Source organism: Caloenas nicobarica, chromosome 10 (genome assembly GCF_036013445.1).
Source record: "Caloenas nicobarica isolate bCalNic1 chromosome 10, bCalNic1.hap1, whole genome shotgun sequence".
Taxonomy (NCBI): domain Eukaryota; kingdom Metazoa; phylum Chordata; class Aves; order Columbiformes; family Columbidae; genus Caloenas; species Caloenas nicobarica.
Genome location: NC_088254.1, coordinates 3,304,766 through 3,321,351, shown reverse-complemented (window position 1 = coordinate 3,321,351; position 16,586 = coordinate 3,304,766). Strand labels below are relative to the sequence as shown.

The 16,586-nt window shown below is 47.5% G+C and overlaps 1 protein-coding gene across 1 annotated transcript in view; it reads left to right on the top strand.

Annotated features, from left to right (window-relative positions):
• HCN4 (hyperpolarization activated cyclic nucleotide gated potassium channel 4) overlaps positions 1-16,586 on the top strand; it is a 93,513-nt gene that overhangs the window by 28,511 nt on the left and 48,416 nt on the right. The window lies entirely within an intron of this gene.

The window sequence follows — 16,586 nt, the reverse complement described above, 5'->3', positions numbered from 1 at the left end:
ATAGTCACTTGAGGCTGTACTATCTGCTTCACGATCATAATACATGTAATTTGCGGAGATGATGCATGGGCTGGGAGGAAAGTAAGCAGAGCTTCCTGGGAGGGGAGCAGTTACCCAGACAGTGGGGTCTTGCCCTCTCAGAACCCCAAAATGTCCAGGAACAGCTGGTCTAGAGACGGACCATTTTCAGAACCCGTGGCATTTGTTTACCCAAGCATCTTCTTCTTTTACGTGCTTATCTCTTGAATAAATGGCTTGGTGATGTATTTATAACTATCTCGCTTTCTAAATTCTCCAACACTGTGTTAAGGGGAAAAGGAAAGAAGAAAAAAAACCTCTGCAGACAAATAACGTCTGTTTAAAGACATAAAGATCTGGTGAACAGCAAAAGCCTCACTACCCCTGTGCTGTTTCCAGGGGAGTTCAATACTCACGGTGAGTTGTCAGGCCTAACATGAGCGAAGCCACAACCTTACAAGTAGCTTGAAAATTAGTTATTTTTTCCTGTCCCCGTGCTCCCCAAAGCAGAGAGGAAGCTCCCTGCAGCTTTCTCCACATGGCAGGAGCATATTTTCAGGACAAGCAAAGCTGGTCAAGGCAATTTCGTCTTCCTCCCCGTACTTTCTCCTCTGCTTTGGAGCAGAGCCTGATGCAGAGCATGATCTAATGTGGAGTGTGCTCCTGAGAATGTGAAGGGAAAGCAGCCATGCAAGTCATGGCTAGATTGCACCCAGCTGTCAGAACGCTAATTCATGATAGAGCTGAAGCGTTTCCTCCTCCCGGCATCACAGACTCAGAGGGAGAGCACTGGTGCATACTTTACAAATTTCAGGCTTCATCTTTGTGGTGTTATAATTTGCGAATGCTTCACTTACAGCAGAGCATGATGCCTTGCTGAAGTTTGGGATGACATTGTGCGAGGTGCTGTACAGATATATAGGGAGACACGGCTACAGCCCTGAAGAATTCACTATGAGGTTAATTTGCTTCATTACATGACAGGCAGGAAGTGCATAGAGAGATGGAGATAAATAAAGCAAAAGTGTCTTTCTCAGTGTGACTCAGTAAGTCAGAGACTGAGCAGAGCAATGAAATATCTCCACGTCTGTTGCCCTCTAATCTGGGCACGCTCGGGAAAGGCAAGTTGGTGGCTTAGGCTGGTGTTCAAGTAGCTCCTTCATACAGATTTACATGTAGCCCCAGCAGCGCAGAGCTCCGTGCTTGCTTGTCTCTGCTCCTTGACTTACGTTCCATAAGGTGGCTGAAGAGGATTTAAGTATATTTGCTGTTGAGTGTACTGAACTTGTTTTAAAAAATATGAAATGAAAGCAAATCAGCGCCCTTTTCCCGTCTTGCTTTGCATGCTGTTTCGCTGAGCAGCCATTTCTAGTTTCAGTCCTGTAACACAAATCGGTGGGGTGTTTTTCCCTTTTGCTGGCTGTCATGGGTACCAGGGGACGACACAGCCGGACGCTCTCTGGATCCCCCAAAGAACAGAGTCCCTGAAGTGATGCAGTGCTGCAAGTGGAAGGGACAGATGGTGTTGGATTGCAGTTTGACACTGCAATGCAGGCGCTGTTATGCATTGCAGAGCCCAGCAGAGCAAACATGATAGTCTTTTTTTCAAACAGGGCTTAACCCAAGCAGCAGTTTCCCAGAGAGGGTATGATACTGGGAGGTTTTCCACCTTCTCAAATCGGGGAGGGACACAGAGAGAATTGTCGGTCCTTGTTGTTGGTGCAGTCAGTGCACGCTACAAAGCAATGAAGAGATGGGGAAGAGAAGTGCTGCTTCATCTTTGTGTGGAAGTAAATGGTTGTGCTCCCTGGAACCACACTGACAGTTCTTTTTTCCTCTTTGAAGTCCCTACAGATGATCAATCTCTGAAAGTTTATGTCCATCTTTCCTCACTGCACAGATCAGCAGTGGTGACCTAGAAGTGTTAATTCCTGTAGGATGGAGCAGTGTTGCACTAGACTTACTCTGGGTGTACACAAGGGGTGGAGGACTGTTGGGAGAGAGGATTGCTGAAAACTTCGGGTCTCCTTTGCTCCCCACACTATCCCACTGCATGTCTCATCTGCTTGGTAGTTTCCTTCTCTCATAGGCTCTTTGCAGATAAACGGGTGCCATGGGAAACTTAGCTCCTTATGACTAGTGCTGAGACTCTGCGTCCTGTACAAGAAGTAGAAGGGGATCCAGTACACACAGAGATGTTAATCTCCTCCCTCTGCCTCCTAGGTGAACATTACATCTGTGCTTTAGTGTAACTCTGAGTGAGTACAGGGATAAGTGGCCACTTCCTGAGTTCACCCTGAGCTTCTCCGTTTCTTCCCCTGCAATTGTCCATGCTCTGCATGAATTTATCACTCACCCTGCAGTGAGGAGAGAGCAGCCTTCTCCAAGGCTGCAATGCTGTAAAGCAGCCAGCCACTCATCCATTCCACATCAATGCTACTTGTGAGGCTGTGGGCTCGAGAGCAAGTGGTTTGAAGTGCCTGCACCATTGTGGCTCAGCAGCAGGCTGCTCTGACATCCTCCCCAGCTCTGAAACAAGAGCTCTGGGGGCTACAGCTGGGCAAACACCCTAAAGAAAAAAATAAAGAAAAAGAAAGAAAAACAGTCTTAACGTTCTCCTGTTCACTGAAGTACGAAAATAAGCTTAATTCCAAATGTAGCAGTTTCATTTGCATTATCCATTTTGCATGAGTGGTCCAACGAATGAATTTACCAGTAGGGCAGAATATAAATAGAGTCTTTTTGAAGTGTCTGCCGTATCTACCCTGCAGTAGGAAGCTCAATTGCAATGTAGGAAGGCACACTCGTGCTGGCTCGAGCCAAGCTTGCCTGAATATTGTATTGTAAACTTCAGTGTCTGGTAGTTAGCAAGTCCTTGAGCGGAGATCCAGGAGGGCTGGCGTGGTCTGTGGCTGGAGCTGTGCTGCCTGGTTTGGAACGAACTTGGGCACCCCGGTCATGCTGTGGTCACACCCGCGGAAGCTCTCGTCGTTGTCTCAGCCTTCGAACCACCCCGGCAGATCTTCAGGGTGTCTGGGTTGGTCTGTGGTTCTTGCCTGTGTGAACACAGAGGCATGTTGTCGCTCACGGAGCCGGGGAGTTGGGCCTTCTCTGAGAAACTCATCAAACAAAGCAAACTCTGAACATTAACACGCTACAAACCTCAGCCCAAGGTCACCCAGCAGCAAGAACAAAAGCAGAATAATACTATGTAATCTGTATACTCAATCAAAATGAACCAATGCAGTTCAGGTTGTGAGTGTTAGACAAAAACAAAAAACCTCTTCAGGTTTTCATAGGCAAAAATGATTGAATTTTTTTTTTCCTAAGACAGATTTGCTGAGCTTTCACTATTTTATGCACCACATCTACTCCTGTGTTTGGTGCCAGGATGCAGTAACTTATATTTAAGATCAAACTATTTTGACTTATGAACAAGAAACATTTATTGGGACAACAGTGAAATCCTACTCCTATAAATTGGTTCTAAAATAGCACATACGCTAAGATGAAATATTTTTATTTCAGGATCTATATAAGGGATCACGATGGGAAGGAAAGGAACTAACTGGGTTTGATACATAGCACAATGATAACATTATCATGAGGAGATTTTTTTCAGATATTTGTCAGAAAAAATTATAGTTTTCAATTTTTGCAGCTGAAACCTGAAGAACAGGTGATTTTCAAACTATTACATCAATGAAAACTTTCCTGAATGCTGTCCTTTTCTTCCCCTGACTTTCCATATTACATGGAAGTTTTAGAACTGAGGGAATGCATCTTCTCGGGTCCGTTACTGGGCTCAGATCGCATCACCTGAAAGATGACATTGCTTTTAAGAAGATTCAGAGATATTCAGAGAATTGATTCAAAGGCTACAAGGCCCACGTGGAAGGACTAGGAGAGAGCTTCCAGAGACTGTGAGAATATGGCTCCCAATTGATTTTCTGTTTGATATGAACAGCTAATTCCCTCAGTTTCTTCTGACCTATTTGTAGCCTTCCTTAAATTAAATTAAAATAACGTGGCTAGCGGCCTGGGGGATGTAATGTTAGGCCAAATCCTTAACTGGATCCTGAGAGGGGCGGAGCTTGGCAAAATGATTATTCTCAAGCAGCACAGCAGGGTCCCATTCCATAAGCAGTTCGAAATAGCTTAGCAGATTTTTTATCGATACGATTTGCAATTCTGTCATGTTCAATAGCAAGGCAGACCCACGCGAGTAACTCATTAAAACCTCTGGCCACCCTTCAGTAAAATCAGGCTCAACAAACACTGGTAATGTGGCAGAGAGGGGGAGAATGGGTTGAGTTTCTTCCTAAATTTGCATTACCTCATTTCTGAAGGCAGCATTATCAAGCTTTTGTCTTTAATGTCATTACTGGAGCTTATTAGAACCATCATGCAAGTTACAGTAATTTTCATTCTCACTGCACAAAGTGACCCGAAGCTCGAGCATCTTTTCCTTGTAGAGAAAATCCCAGCTACACTGAAATCAATGGCAAAAAACTCTCATTCACGTATGAGAAGAAGGTCGTTCGAGATTTCACCACAGCCTTTGCCACTGAACAGTTTTCACTTGTGCAGCATAATATCCTTGCAGAGGGAGGACAGCCAGCAGAAGGAAACAGATGTTCTCCATTCCTGTACAGGTGTTGCATTTTCCTTCAGTTGCCCATGGGCAAGTGATCCATCCCCTGCCCTGTGCCATATTATCTTTCAGGAGAAAGACACCTAAGAAAGTTTTCTGGTAGAGTTTCTCTTTAACAGGGAGTTCTGCTGCTATAATGCAAATGAAGTTTCCCACCTGGGCAATGGGAATACAGTTTCAAAGAGAATACCATAAAAAATGGGTTATAATGAATTATAAGGAGCCAGGCAAATATTTGAATAGCTGCGCAGCTACAGGGGTTGCCATAAAAAGGAAAAAGCCTTTTATTTTTTTACAGTCACCTTCTGGCAGTGCTTAATGTGTCTTCTGTCACCAGGATGGTATGATAGGGGGAATAGATGGCTTGAGAGTTTGGGATTAGGGCACGGAGCCATTTGTCTCTAGGTCAGTAGTTCAGATCCAGCGTGTAGCAAGCGAAAGGCATTTGCTCTCATGGATGCTTTTTCTCTGATCTGTTCTTAGTAGACAGGTGCCTATGTGACAAAATCAGCTGGGGGACTGGCCTTGGTGAGCCTCAGGCTCCCCATAGCTGCAGCAAGGGGGTTAAGTTCTCCCCCACATCTGGAGTGAAAGCCCCACTGACCAGGGCGTAAGGCGTGTTATTAATATTCAGGGGTCTTGCCCGTGCCCATCCTCTGGTTCTCTGTGTCACAAGGGCCGTCAGTCTGGGGTTTTCTAAAGCTTTTGAAAAGAGATAGGCTGCTCTCCTGATGATGTCTAATCACTGTGATAGCTGGTCGCTGCTCCAGCCTTTCACTTTCCTCTTCCCTCAGTATCCTGTAGCCTACTTCTTACGTGTCCCTTCACTGGACGTGGTGGTGAGTTTGCCTTTTGGGGAGCTCACGTCTCTGTATTTCTCTGCCAGCACCAGCTGCCTGCAGCTCTGTGCCCATATCTTGCCAGCTGCTTGTCATTTTTCTTCAGGCCATTGTTTTTGGAGGGGGCTTTCTGGCAGACTTTATTATTGCTGTGGTGATACAATAACAGAGAGTCCTCAAAGGAGAAGTGCGTGAGGGTTCCTCCTGCAATCAGTGTTCTTTTCTGAGATTTAATATCACAGAGGCTACACACTATTGGTGGGGCGTGCTCCAGCGATATCGGGTCCCTGGGTCCCCAGCGTATCAACACAGCCTGCCGTGTTGCTGTCATATAGGTGACATACGAGGTGTTGTGACCTATATGAAGTATGTTCGAACAGGAAGAGGGGTCTTGACAACTCTGTGCTCTGACTGCAAAGCTTAAGGGAAAGATAGTGGTGATGTTAGGGACAGCCGATACAGCTTTTGAAGCCATTCAGAGGGGGATCCTGTTACCATTTGGGTTGCTGATCCAACGCCAAGTCTGGTTTTTGTCTTTTAGCAGTATAGGAATCATGTTCTGCCAAACTCACTCTGTACTTTAAGGCCAGTGTCTCTAAGGCACATTGGCCTTGGCAAGTGGTAGCAAATTAATTGCTCCTCTTGTTGAAGCTTCTTCCAGGAAGGCACTATTGATTGCATTCATATCAAGTGAAAAACTTTAATGAGGTAGCTGAAGAGAACAGCATTTCCTCGGCTCACTTTTTATATGTAGCAAGACAGGGTTGGAAAGGAACGTGCCGAATCCGTGAGTTGTGTGAATGAAGCAGGAGCTTGGCCCAAATAGGACCATGGGGAAAAAAAAAAAATCAACTTGATTAGTGGGGAAGGAAGAAAAGGGGATTTTTGAGTGTTAGAAAGAGGACGGCAGTGTGGTGTTGCTTTTTGCCAAGAGATTGAAGTCGGTTACTTCATCTCCCGCAGAGCATCCTCCTGTGCTCTGAGCCAGTCCCTGGGCAAGTGCCAGGTGGGGACCCGAACAGCTGCTCCTGCTGGAGTTGGAGTGGAAGGGACAGCAAAGCTCTGCCAGCGGGAAGAGAAGAATACCCCACTCACTGCCATAATTAAAGGGTTAGGTTCTGGAAAAGAATCTGTATCTGAACAACTCTTTAGATATGTGCGTGGTTTCTTCTGTCTGGATTGCTTTGCTTGTCTTCCCCCTCAAAGCTGCTGGGCCCTCTGAGGCACCATGGACACCAGAGGAATCTGCGGCAGCGGGTACCTACCTGGTCCCTTTTATTCTGGTAAGTGGATGGGGCTGGTGGGACAGAACAATCAATTATCAATACACCTCCCTGTCTGTAGACACAAAACCGTGTGGCAAGTGCTGTTGTGTTGTGGAGCTCAAGGCGGAGCAGAAACCTGAATCCCTCTCCCAGACAAAGCTTGGTAGGGTGGCGTGCGGTGTTCAGACCTCGGGCTCCAGCACCACCGCTAGATAATTCTGTGAGTTGAAGAACTCATATGCGTTGCCGTGCAAACCAGGTGGCCGAAGGGAAGCGCTTGCCTTTCAAAGGTGCTGTGCGCCAAGGAAGGGGAAAAGGGCGATGTGAGCCATGCAGAAAGGGCAGGACCCGTCCTGCCGGCGCGGCTGCACGAGGGCTCGGCTGGCTGCAACGGCCTGGCCCTGCTGAGACGGGCTGGGGAAGGAAGGAAAGCAAAACCCAAGGCCAGGCTTTGCCTCTGGGCAGTTCTCACTTCCACTCCAGAGAAAAAGTTGCCAGGCGCAGTGCAAGACTCTGCAACACACCATGTGTGGGTAACCGGAGCTGGAAAACCCCAGCCCTGAGAACGTGTTTGGTTTTCACCATATTTCTTGCCAGAAATATGCTGATGTAATGCAAACCAGCCTTACTTTCCCCACTAGTTTGTGGTGCAAGGAAGAAGTCGTCTTTCTGGGGAAGGACAAACTTCACTCCTGAGCAAGGCACAGAGAGGTGCGAAGGTTTAATGGGCAAGAGCCTTATTGATGAAGTTATTTTCTGAGCACCGCTGTGAAAAGAGCCGTTTCGAAGACAGTTTCAGGACATGCAATTATCCAGTTTGCCAGCTTAATGCATTCAACTTAACCTCATTTTTATGAAGCAGAAATCAATGTGGTAACTTTTTCACAGCTGAGAGATGACATTTTATTCTTGCTTTTCTCATAAGGATGCGTATTTTTAAGCTTCCTCTTCTACTTTAACTCCTCCCTCTCCCAGTTTTGATTAAGCAGGAATACCCCAAGGACTAGAGGAACGGGTGAGGTAATTTCCACATTCCCAGAGTCACATTAGAATGGAAGATGTTTCTGGAATATCTTTGCAATACATGGCAAAAATTTCCGTATTGCCTTCTTGGAAAAGGACTTGGAAATACATCTATGACCCCAATACATGATTTTTTTTTATTCATTTCATTCAGCACCACTACACCAGGGAAGAATTCCAAAGTGGTGTTGATGGTGGTGATCTTCACCCCAGTTTTTTGTTCCAAGGAACGCGTGTCCCCTTCTTCTCATTTCTTCCAGCGTCTGTCACCTTCTCTACTCCCACATGGTGATAGATATTCTGGTAACTATTCCTCCCTTGTGTCTTCTCCCCTCCGTAAGCAAGAAGTCCTGCAGAACAGCAGCTGCCAGAGCTGTGAGCTGGATAATGCCTGGCCAGAAGTTCTTCAACAAGAATGTGCCATAAAATTGAAGAAAGGAGGGTAATTGCCCTGCTTTTCGTTAATATGTCCACTCTCCTTCCCCTGGCACTTCTGAAGTGGGTTGTACCGCACATACAGTATTTTTGTCCAGTGACACATGCAAATTCCTTGCAGACTAAAGGTAAAACTTTAGAACAAAAATCTTCAGCCCAGGCTCACTGCGATTCTCTTATGTTCAAGAAAGTAAAAGTGCTTTACTTTTTTGATGCTTTCAGATAAATCTGAGTTATACTTCCTGCCTCTCCCCGATCAGTGCCCAGTGACTGGATTTTTTTAATCACAGAAGCTGAGAAAAACATTTCTTTGTGGCCCCTCATTTCGAGCTTTTCCGGGCGGATTGATGGCACATCGGTCCCGCAGCGCAGAGCAGCCCGAGGCTCCGGAGCGAGTCCCAGTGTGACTCAGCAGCGCTGCCAGGGATGCGCTGCAGCCGCCCAGGGACCGACGCTGGCGTGTGCGGAGGGAAAGGGGAATGAAGACTCTGCTCTTTGGCTTTTTAATCTAAGGAGGAAATTATTTTCCCTGACAATGTGAAATGGCAGTGGTTGCCCTATGTACCTTGGCATGGCCGTGTAGCAGGCAGTTCCCTGCTGAGCTGCTGGTGATTTTATCTTTGCCGTTTGCTCATCCAGTATTTATGAGGGAGAAGCCAGAAATCAGGGAGAGCCCAGTTCATGGGAAACATTCTGCTTTCGTGACAGCTGGAAGAAGAAAGTAAGAGATGTGATCTGAAAACAGAAACACCAGAATTATTCTTCTAGCTTCCTCCTGGGCTTAGGGTAAGCCACATGCCTGGAGTACCGCAATGTTCTTTCCCATAAAATGAAGATAATAATGTAGTCACCTCACAGATCTTAAACACCTGCAGTTCATTCACGCTTCTGAGGTGCCATTAGGCCTGGGATGTGCTCTGACGTAGACCCTGAGCAATCCCACATAAACATCTACTTCTCTGTTCAGTACCCTCCAGGGCCAGGGGACACGATTCTACTCTTCTGTAGAAACAGAACCCTAAACTAAAGTGGGACATATATATCTTTATCCTCTCATTCTGTGATCTAATTCCTCTCCCGTGACCTGTTGACTTGGGGCCATTGAGGTAGATGAGCGCAGCAGAAGATGGTGTCACGCTAGGTCTGCCCTCACCCAGAATCACGTTAGGTCTGGCTCAGCCATCACGTGGTGGAGCCAGTGGAGGGTGAACTCTGCAGAACCTCTCTGTGCGCTGGCAGTGACAAGCAATCAAACAAGCAGCAGCAGCGCTTCCTTGTAAACACTGGGAAGAAACAGTGAGGATAATGTCCCTTAAAGCAGCTGACAGGCCTGCTCTTCCTCAAGTCCCTGGAGGGGGTGGAGAGCAGTTAAGATGCAGCAGCTGTGTTTGTGTGTTTTTTCATTTATATACTTTTTTTTTTTTTTCACCCAGCAAACTGCCGGGTGTTAATTCCTCTTGATTTGCTCTGTCTCTGTGCAGCCCAGTTTGGAGAGGCTGTCCCTCAAATAGGGTTGATTAGATTCCTCTCCAGTATGCATCACCCAAACATCCTCTTATTCCACTTTATCCCACAGTGCCCCCGGCTTTTCTGATGTGACTAAGAATTAAGCTGAAATTGTGTAGTTAATTAAACAAACTGGGTGCAGCCGAAGTCCGGAGACTTCTGTCAGGGCCCAGCAGTGATTGCCAATTGTGAGCAGAGAAATAGCTTTTGGTCATCTTGTCATCACCACCACCCAAAACTAGTCCCATCTACTGGGCCCAGCTCTAACTGAGTTGTGCAGGTAGCAGAGCGTCCCTAGGGGAGGTGAGACACGTCAATGTGACCATGGCAATGAGAAAGCTCCTCTCTTTCGGTGCTAGAAGGATGCAACATCCCCCTAAATTCACCACACTTAGAAGTCTTCCTGAAGTTGTTACAGCACATCCCAGAGCTCAGACAAGCGTGGCCTGTGCCAGAGCCTTGCTCCTCCGCACTCGCAGCACTTGCCCAAAGCTGATCCTGCCAGGATACACATGCATCTTACCAACTGCCTTTTTCAGCCGGTAAATCATCTCTGGCTTGTAGATGTGAGGAAGGACAGATAATAACTTTTCCATTTAGCTCTCTTCCCTCCAGACCTGAAAGACAGACTTGTATTTTGTTTTGAACATAAGGCGACCCAGTCCAACTCTGGAATGCAAAAGGCATCAGGAGGAAGGCCAGCAGGGTGGGAGGAAAGCGGAATGAAGAGGGCTTCTGAGATACGAGACGGTAGCAATGAGAGATAGGGAAGGCCCGCTGCATCATCTACTCTGTGTGGCACAGAATTGTCTGTTCCATCTTCAAGGGCTGTTGTCAGATAAGTTTTAAATGTGCCAGGTAGCAATACCTTGTCGCTTTTTCTGAGGTGTTCATCTTGTAGCGTTGTCTTGTGTACTGTGAAGGGGATTGATTACTTTCAATGCTGTAGATTGCTGTGCTTAGCCAGGGTCTCACTGTGCTTTTGGCCCCAGAGAATAAGTGGGCCAAAGAGTGGAGATGTGGTTTTTGCATTGCCAGGGGGAAGAGATTGGCTTTTGCAGCACGGAACGCCAAAGGAGGGCTCTCCTGTCCACAATGAGAGAGAGGGCAGAGCATGCAGCAGTGAGCAGATTGCAGCTCCGTCCTGCTTTGCTGCCTTCCGTGAGTGCGTGGGGGTACAGTGCAGTGATGCTTCGGGGAACCCGAGGAATGGCCCAGGCAATAATGTTGCTAGAGATGAGATGCAAGCACATGATGCTGCTGCTTCTCATATACAGGTTTTCGCCCCTCTCCTTGCCCTCTTCAAGGTCATTTTAGCAGCTGGCAGGGAAGGAGGAATACAACCCATTTTAGGAAGACGGAAAAACCCTTCGGTTTCTATCCTGGCTCGCTGCGAGTGCTGGGAATGCAGATGATGAGGTCTGGAGCCAGGCTGGAACATGTTCCCCTGGCCTTTCTCCTCTCCCTCCTCCCCCCTTCCTGAGGCACAGCGTGCTGCAAGCTCCTACAGGAGATGGTTCCTTTAAAAGCAACCTTATCGCAAACCACTCTCCCCTTATCTACAGCCTTCAGCTGTGGATGTGCTGCACATAGTGCTGACTGGGGACCTGCAGCAGCTGGCAGCAGCTTTCCATCTGCTGCTGCAAAGGGGAAGCTCTCCCAGCCTGTCTGCAGCAGTGCACCCGCTAAACCAGCCGTGCACACTCATGGGAGAGCCATCTCTCCTGCTTTTAAAGGTTCATCAGCATTGCAGAAAAATGCAGACGTAGCTCTGCTGACTTTGCTCAAGTCTGGATATCAGTAGCACCGCAGAGGGGGGACCTTACTCATCAGAGCAGGATCATAACCCCACCAAATACCCGTGGGCCTTGGTGAGATTTCCGCAGCCCCGAGGGGGCTGGGACTGCTCCAGCTTCCCTGCTCTTTGTATTCTAGCAAACCTACTACTGTGCTCTCCAAGTGCAGTGCGGCAAGCTCCTGAGGGTGGAAGCATGGACTGCTCTGCCCTTTCCTTGCCTGATAAATGTCGCCCCAGCCTGAGCAATTGCCGGTCACAGGATGGGCTGCTCATTTCAGCCTTTCCTTCCTACCTCTGCAGCATCTGGCCAGACAGAGGGGAAGCAGCCTCAGAGCCCAGCGTTTGACCCCGATCAGCTAATGGGGTGAAGGAAGGGACAAGAGCCAGTGCTACAATCAATCGTTTGAGTGAAGCAGCACCTGTTTTGATTAGCTAGCAACTTTTCTGGTCATTTAGAGGAAAGTTCCCTCCTTCCTAGGGGAGACATGAACTGTAGGACACCACCCCAAAATTTCCTGTACTATTTTGGAAGGGGGGATAAACTATTTTGTGGAGAGATCTTTCAAATAGATGAGGAGGGGGAGGATATTTCTGCAGTGATCGACGTGGAACCACCAAGCTAAAAAGGACAGAGCGTATTTAATTCCAGACACAGCATTTCCTCAGCATGAGGGCTGGGCATCAGCACTGCACACAGTGGCTTCTCGCTCCCATCACTTGTGTGCAGCTGGTGCAGAGCTGACCCTGTCTGACAGCTAACAAGCGGCTCCTCGCCTCCTCGCCTGACAGTTCAGTGCACCGTGGGTTGCTTTTTGGAGCCGGGTAGGTGGGAAGGTTGCACCGATGCGCCGGCTTAATTGATAGCTGGCACAGAAAAGGGGACGCGCTGATGGATGGGAGGCAGCCGCCAGCTCCGGATGCCAGCAGTGGCATCAGAAAAGTGGCAGGAGAAAGGGCCAGGAAGCAAGTTGGGGTGGGAGTGGGGAAACGAGCCTGGGACATAACGGTGTGAGGGGGTTAGTGCATAACTCTGTGTTAAAAGCCAAGGAAATGTGGCAGACCAGCTGGCTGGCTGGGAGGCTGGACTGCGAGGGCAGCCGAGTGCTCCGAGTCCTTGGTCTGGAGCCTCCTGGGAGCAGCACGGCAAGCTGTGCACTTTTCTGCTGACTGCCGGGAAGACTGCAAGCCAGGTGCGAAGCACTGAGCTCCTGCAGTCGGTAAATACAGGAGAGCACTGTCAGCCGGTTCATAGGCTGACCGGGGAGAGAGCCGCTCGATTCCTGGAGCGGTGGCAGCGGGAGGTCATCTGTGGTCATCAGTTCTGCTGGAGACATCCTTTCATCTTGCGTACAAATATATATTTGTGTGTATGGGGCTGACAACTTAGCAAAGCCCAGCTGGCTTGCTGGAGGGCGATGGGACATACTGGCCAGACGCTTGTCTTTGTTGCTGGCCTGGTCTTCCCTTTATGTCTTTTGCGACAGAAGGATGTGCCAGGTCACCTTGGGTGTCCTGAGTCATAGTGAGGATACGCCGGGCTGGGCAGACACAGGTGCGAGTGCAGATGCTCACAGAAACCTCCTGTACTCCAGAGCAGCCCTGATTTCTGGTGCCCTAAGTGATGAGTCTTCCAACCTGTCCTTTAGCAGCTGCTAAAGGAGCCTTACAATCAGGATTTTCCCCTGATGTTCCATTTAGGGTATTCCCTAATTGCATCCCAGTACATTCTACTCCATGCCTCTCACCCCATCCCTGATGATCCTCAACACTTGCCTTTTCACCTCCCTCTTGACATCCGGCAGGTCTGAAGGAGAGACAATTGCCAAATTCCTTCTCATTAGTCTTGTCAAAAGGGTTTGCATCCCCCATGATATTTAGTCTACAGATGAGAGATGAATTCCTAATGAAATCCTGATGTTCAGATCATTTCTTGTCTCTTACGTAGCTCAGATTCAAATACCAATCGTTTGTTAAAAATTTAGACACCAGTCTAATTCTTCCGGAGATCGAGGTGCCTGGGGTTTTAGGGAGATCCGAACTAATAACTAGGGTATCAGACATCTCTTCCTGACTCCTTTCCATTTTCAGTCTCCCTGCTGGGGATTGTGATATATTTGATCCCTCAGATTATTTTGTTTACTGCTCTTCAGAGTGCCCACACCCATCTGTGTGCTTCAGAGCAAATTCTCCTGAGGAAGTCACTGGTTCGTAGGTGGTCATGAAGAGAAACTTCAGTGCGGTTCCCATGTCTCACCAGCTGCCCACCATGTGCACAAAATTCTGAAATATGATGGTGCTGTGAACCCAGAAGATGTTATTTTGCTGAAAGGAGGCAAAATCTTTCATCTTGTGAGATTTCAGCTGTATCAGACATGGAACTGGGAATTCAGATCCCACGGTTTTGAATTCATGCCGAGCCCTAAACTAGTGGACCGGGCTCGTATCTGGGTTCTCCCGTTCAGGCTTTGAAATCCGAAGAGGTTCAAGTTTGGTGCCCTGTGTTTGCTTCATCCTGTGCTGTTTTGTCTTTTTCAAGCATCCCATCACCCCTTCTCACACTGCTGGGACGGCAGCAGCCTGAGAAGGGTCAAGTTTGCCAGAAGGTGGGTTTCCAAACAGCGTTTCTTACCCTGTGTTGCTCAAGCAGAACTCCCTGTCTACATCTTAACTCCCTGTTCACTTAGTGGAGGGGAAAGCACCGTGAAAACAAAGAAAGAAACCAATAGTATTATTTAAAGCAGAGAATCGTGTAGTCTCATCGCCAAAGCTTTCTGAAATGAGTATTTTCACATTGGCTAGGAAGAATGTCCCTGCTGCCCTGCTTGTTCTCCTTGCCTGATCCCATATGTTGCAGCTGCTCCTGGCATCTCCATCCTCTGCCTGACTTGTGTCCTGATTCACATTTCTTGCTCTGCCAAGGCTTTCCGGGGTCAGGGATCCGGCTTCATTTATAATCACCACTGACGCTTAGTAATAATTCTGCCTTAGGTTAGAAGTGCTCATGGAAAAGACACTCATTACAGTAAATGCAAACCACTGAAGCGCTGTACCGGTCCCTTCTCCATCCCTTCTTACAGCATGGCTTGCTCTCTAGGGCAGAAATCTAGCCCTGTGTTGCAGTTTTACCACTCTATTAATGCTCTTTTTTGGGGGGGGGGCGGAAACCAGTGACAGCCTTTCTTGATTCTGGGTTGATACTTTGAGCTGGTGCTACAGCTCCAGCCACCGCAAGGGATGGAAAAGCGTGTGCCGCGAGGCTGGCTCCACATACCTATCGCTTGCTTGGAGTCCATTCCTTACCTTCTGGTGTAAATATAGCCTCTATGTACTTATTCTGTAGCCTTTGTAGACATAATGGGTGTAGAAATAGCTCTTGTAAAGCCCAGCCAGTCACAGAGGTAAAGCAGATTCTACCCCAGACTTAATTTCTCCGAATAAATATTCCGAGGTATTGACAAGGCAGGCTGTGCTGCAGCAGCGTGCAGCAAGCTGCTAGGGGGCTGGAAAGAATGATCAATGCTGTCATTTCCATGTGCTTCATTTCCACTGGTAATTTTTCAGTGCTGCTACTGTCGTTTCTTCTGGCCATTTCTTCTTACACTGATGGGGGCAAATTTTCCTACCGCTGGACCGGGGGCTTTCGCAGCAATGAGGTGTCGTTAAGTCAGACACGGCAGCAGAAGCTCAGGAATGATCCACACTGCAGAGGGCAAGGCAGGAGAGGGCGAACGCGCAGGTTATGAAGTGAATTCCCAGAGGACTTGATTTCTTTTAAAGCTGAACAAGAAGCCAAGCAGAGTAAGGCTGAACTGGTAAAGCAGCTCCATTTCTGTTTCATCGTATAGCTTCTTTATAGAAGCTGCTTCTGTATAGCTTCTTACTGTCTGGTTCTCTGCTGGAGGGGATAGAAAAGCAGAACGGGGATTGAGGGAGCACAGGGTGGAGGCAAGCATTAAAAAATAATATAAATGACCATCACAGGATAACTGAGGATAAAAATATCCCAATTTGAGTTACTTGGGCTACTTCTGCACTGTAGGAGTAAAGTGGATTCAGAGAAAACTGATGAGAATGATTGAGAACCTGGAATAAATGAAAAGTTTGAAATTCTTTCCTTTAAGGCGAAGAGGAAGAAGCCTGTAAAGTAATAAGTGAGCTAGAAAAAGATGAGGGCCGTATATATTTTTCCTGCCGTATTCAGCAAAGAAATGGAGCAGTCAATGAAATTGAAAAGGCAGCAAATTCCAAATGCATTCAGGGGAAGGTTCTTTCAGACAGCGTGTACTCAGACATCAGAGCTGCTTCCACAGACAGCACAATTCAAGGGCACGTTGGATGTTTGTGTGAGCTATAAGTATATCCAGAGTTATAAGGTAGACAAGAGCTTTGGAAGGTTAAAAACCACTCCTGCTTCCAAGTTTAAATCAATCTCTCACTATTACACATTCAGGTGAAGTCTTCCGAGGAGGTGGGTTAGCATCCCTCTGCCTGATGGGAGGTTCTTAGACCTTTTTCTGAATTAACTTATCCTGGTTGGTGCCAAAGAGAGTTTTCTGGAGCAGTTGGGCTCCACATCTGATGTGGTTTGACCTTGTTCAGTTGCGGTTTCAGTTGAAGCGGGTGAAATGATTCTTTGTCTTCGCTGGTGTGAAGGAGGCCAAGAGAGGAGTGAATCCGGAGAGAGTGGTGGGTCCCATTCCCAGTAGGAAAAGTTGAATAGATGTAGCAGCAAAGCCACTTCAGAAGGAAAATAACAAAAATTGGGCCAGAGCAAGTAGTCTTGTTTAAATAGTTCTATCATGCAATGTGCTTTTTGGGAGAGAAACGCCAATAAAATACTTTCTGATCGTGTGATGCAGCAAGAGGAAAAGGTTTAGTTAGGATTTTGTTAATATTTGTGTGAGCATCTCGCAATGCCTTGGCGGTGCCTGGGTCCATTCTGGCACTGGCAGACGAGTATTTGATATGAAATGCCTCTTCATTTTCAGGGAAAAAGGATAAAAACCTGCCTGCAGAAGGGTGGGGCCTTTTAAAAGCACTTCTTTTGC